Source organism: Peromyscus maniculatus, chromosome 14 (assembly GCF_049852395.1).
Source record: "Peromyscus maniculatus bairdii isolate BWxNUB_F1_BW_parent chromosome 14, HU_Pman_BW_mat_3.1, whole genome shotgun sequence".
In the NCBI taxonomy this organism is placed as follows: domain Eukaryota; kingdom Metazoa; phylum Chordata; class Mammalia; order Rodentia; family Cricetidae; genus Peromyscus; species Peromyscus maniculatus.
Window position 1 is genome coordinate 65,526,031 of NC_134865.1, and position 4,890 is coordinate 65,530,920.

The 4,890-nt window shown below is 33.5% G+C and overlaps 1 non-coding gene across 1 annotated transcript; it reads right to left on the reverse strand.

The window, feature by feature from the left end:
• Positions 1 to 4,581: 4,581 nt before the first annotated feature.
• Positions 4,582 to 4,685, reverse strand: LOC121822669 (U6 spliceosomal RNA). The gene has a single exon (XR_006063837.1). It is a non-coding gene; the product is annotated as a U6 spliceosomal RNA (small nuclear RNA).
• Between the last annotated feature and the right edge of the window lie 205 nt (positions 4,686 to 4,890).

The following is a 4,890-nucleotide window of genomic DNA, read 5'->3' on the forward strand; positions in this document are numbered from 1 at the left end:
AGATGACAACCCGAAGCCACAGGGAGCATTGCATTCTTAAAAAGAAAACTACTCAGAATTCAAAGAATTTAATATTATTATGAACATGATCTCAGAAGTGACAGCAACCCACTGCTAAAATCATAGATGTTTGTAAAGCTGTGTCTTCACATGTATTTAATGTGCATGCAATGCACACATTAGCAAACACACACATATAAAAGAAAGCTGACAACGTTGTTTGATACAAAGTGGGTCAGTAAACCTTGCAGTACTGGATTTTCCAGCAATCTTTATATATGGCAAATTACCCCCTGAATTGTAATTATTATAAAATCAAATGTTCAGATAGATCTGAAGTCCTCTACCAGCACTAGCTTGATGTTCGTAACTGTTTACAAGACAGTCTCACTTTTTTTAAACCTTACTATACATTCCAATAACTGTAGCAATGTATAATTTCTGTGTTAATTAGAGGACTCAAGGAGAAACCATGTACAGGAATAGATATCATGCACAAAATTACAATAGGCATACATCAAAGATTACATCATATCCATTTAGTCTTACCTATTGTCATTTATTTAACTAAATTAAAAAAAATTAATCTCAATCTTTGTCAAAAGAGAAACTTGAAAGACATGAGGATGATTAGATGATTTTGAGGTGATTTGCTAAAAATAATAGTCTTAATATCAAATGAGATAATCTATTGAAACATAATTTAACATTCATTCACTCAATGAATCACTTAATAATTTCAACACACTTAACCTAAACCCTTCATATATGCAGGAGTATTTTAAAATATATTACACATATTCCATAGCCTCAAATGCCAATGATTTTGACTACTTCCTAAATTCAAGCCTTAGACACAAATCACAGTGAGGTAGGTTGTGAAATCTGTCACCCCTTTTATTGCTAGGCTTGACTCAAATGATCCATCCACTGAGTGGATATTGCCTTCCTATATCACAACACAACAGGCTTCTCTCCTAAAGATTTAGGATCAAAACTGATGATATTAATGATTGGACCAGAAAGAGGAAGTGAAGATTTTCCATCAATAGCTTGCAGGAAGAAGCTGACCTATGCCAGAATCTCCAAATACTTATGAAGGACAATCTGTGAGAGAAAATGAAGTTTACCTTTAAAGGACAGAGATCAGACATGATGGCAGGTATCCAAACAAATGTACCCCTATGGCTTGAGTTGAAATATCAAAAATATAGTCCAGAAATATTTCATGCACTAAAATAACCAATTCATGATGAATATTATACTTGAGTATATTTTTGTTAAGAAAACTCTCAAAAAACCCTGTTACATTGCTGGTACAATTTCAAGAAGTCAGAAAAAGAAAATAATTTGAATATGTAGCCTTGGAGAAAGCTTAATGCAATGTTTTGAAACTATAAATTTGTAATATGAATTGGATAAGTGGCATATTTTACAAAATGTTAGGGGTTACCCTTTCCAAGGACTCTAGAAGTTATGTTTTCTAATTAGAAGGCATTTTGATTCTATTATTATCCATTATGGCCTGGATTCAGAAAGAATACCACTATACATTTTAGTAAGTATTCACATCTATTAGCCTTGACCTGCTCTGTCAGACTTCTCTAATTTATTAATTGATCAAATATGTCTTCCACATCTTCAGAGTTTTATATTTTCAGAAAAACAGGAATTAATATATGGTTTTATACTATGGTATTTTTTTTAGCATTTGAGAATCTTTAGGCTCAATCCCTATTATAGAAAATATAGCAAAAAGGAAAATAATTATGCTCTATAACTAAAACTAGTTTTTAACCAAGATACCACTTTTAACATTATTTATAGACAGCTAATAATGATTTACATATCATCATTGATGATGAACTTTGCATGAATGGCAGTGAAGTTGGTGGAAAGAACTTAGACTCCACAGTAGAAACCATCATATCAGCAATGCACCTGATTGGTTCAGCATCTCTTTCATGATATATAGCACTTTTGGATTCAATTTTTTTTAAAGTATGACTTTATATCATTTCTGAGGACACAGATTCAGTTTTTAGCACTCAAAAGGTGGTTTATAACCATATGTAAATATAGTTTCAGGAGATCTGGTGTTTTATTATGAAGTCCTCAGACATCAGACATGCCCTTGGCACACACACACATTCAAGCAAGGAAATATTCATAAGCATAAAATAAAAATGAAATATTTTAATATTATTATAGATAATATTTCTATCCCATTGGATTCTTGCAACTACTATAAACAACACAACAAATGACTTCCTTGTTTATGTCACACAATAGGTATTCAAGTCATGGTACATTGATGAAAGAATTAGTAAAAGTTGATGTCTGCCTACATTGCATGCATTTTTGAGTTATGTTCCAGGCTGGAAACCCCCAAGTCCTGATTGAGTTAAAGCTGTGTTCCATATATATTATCATCTAAGACTATATTTGAAATATTAGTGGACATTAACATAGCTGGATGATCATATAAAAAGGAATGAATTTCAAAGAAAGGTAACTTTTCCTTGATCTTAAAGATGGATGGCACACAATATTTGATAACTAGTAACAGACGTGTATGCAGATGTCTTGACTCGCAGCGCTTTTGTTAACATGTTATTGCACATGCTCCTGTATCATTTGGGATTGAAAATCATTGTAAAATATCAGTATTTCTGTGAGGCAAGTAGAACCGCTGCATGTTTCTGATAAGCTAGAGCATGTGCTATGCCGCTTTTGTAATGATTAGGCATCCTGCGAAAATAGCCAAAAAGGTGGGGCTTGGAGCCAGCAACAGCCAGCACATTCCAGAGCCTATCAGAAAGCACCAACTTAGCAATGAGCACTGAGGCAAACCTTTCCCCAGGATGGTATAGAGAGTATATTAGGCTTACCCTTTCCTAAAAATATATGAGCTTGCTTGCAACCTCCCGGCATTTGTGTCATTTGCTCCACATCTCCTTACTCTCTGCACCCAGTGTCTAGAGACATCATCAGGCAAACAGCAACATTTTTGTAAAGCAAATTTCTTTCACGCCAACAGAGATTTCTTTAAAATATGTTTTGTTTCCTTAGAATTTCACATAATGTGAGTTAGAAACGTTCTTAGAAGCAAATGCGAAGGTTTCTTAATCAGAGCATGGCTGTATCTATCTTGTACACAACAGATGCAATCAATATCAAGGTTTGTTTGATGTGATTGGTCAGGGTTCACAAAGAGTCAGACAACTCATTACTTAAAGAATAGCAGCCCAAATCACACATCCCAGTCCTTCATCCACACATCAGAAAGCACAACCCTGAAACATGGCAGATAACCTCAGAGTGAGATGCTGAAGACCCTTCATGACACTGTTGAGAAGTAAGGTCTAAACTCTAACTAGATTGATACATTTTCTATAGCTTTATTGTAAACAAACAGATCTATGGGCTCTAAACACTATAAAAAAGCAACCCACTAGCTCTATAGGGAAACTAGATTGGCCAGATGGTATGATAAGATCTTGAAACGTTTTCTCATATATCTCCAATCCTCTCCATGTATGAGAAGATTGCAATGAGGTTTTCAGAAAAGAATCAAAACATGTCCAACATAGAAAATTAGCAAACATCCTAACTAATATGGAAGGAGAAAAATAAATAGCAAATTCCCAGTAAATTATCCAACAAATTGTTAGGAAATAGCAAACATCTGTCCATAAGAATCATAAATGTAAATGATCTCAATTCTCCAACAGTAAGACTGACTGAATGTACTGAAAAAAAAGCACTATCTGTAATGTTCAAGAAACACACATGGGAGCAAATACATCTCCCAAAAATTAGTATCAAAGGATGGAAATCAGACTACCAAACATTATGTTTAAAAAATAATATTCATACCTATTCTTATAATTGATAAAGTAGACTTCAAAACAAAACTAGTTAGAGAGATGAGGAGCTGTAGTATATATTATTAAAAGGAATAATCCAGGGCTGGAGAGATGGTTTAGAGGTTAAGAGCACTGACTGCTCTTCAGAGGTCCTGAGTTCAATTCCCAGCACCCACATGGTGGCTCACAACCACCTATAATGAAATCTGTTGCCCTCTTCTGGCCTGTAAGGATACATGCAAGTAGAACACTGTATACATAATAAATAAATAAATAAAACTTAAAAACAAAACAAACAAACAGAAAAAGGAATAATTCCTCAAAGAAATATAAAATTATAAATATTCATCCACCAGTTATTAGAGTTCACAATCACATTAAACTATAAATAAAAGGCAATGAAGGTAATGCTGACCTTGATATAATAATAGTGGAAGATTTGATACACCACAAAAATATTTAAATATGTTTTCCACACTAAAGATAAGCAAGGAAACATTGGAGTTACTGGAATTAGCAGATATATACAGAGTATTCCACCCAACAGATAAAAGAATGTACATTCAAAGTGACAAGTGAAATCTTCTCCAAAACCAACAATATACTAAAGCTTCTAATGAAACCATATCATTACAAATTATGAGATAATTCTTTGTATCCTATTACACTGCAGTCTCATAAACATAAAATTGAAATCAACACAGGAACTTGTAAAAACATAAGGAATGTTTTGCATTTTGTATGTCATCTTTTCACAGTGGTCATGCCAATGTTCTCTATGTTGTTCATATTTAATAGATATCCCAGGGAAGGGACTACTGAATAGTAAACTTTTGAATTAACAGTGGGTCACTAAAGAAATCAGAGATGGAATAGAAATTGAAGTATTCCTAGATTCAAATGCAAATGAGAATACAACTTGGGAGACTCTGGGGCACAGCCAAAGGAATTCTGAGAGGAAACATTATAACTGTAGAGATCATATTAAAGACTAAACTTACTTCATATAAGCAACTTAATG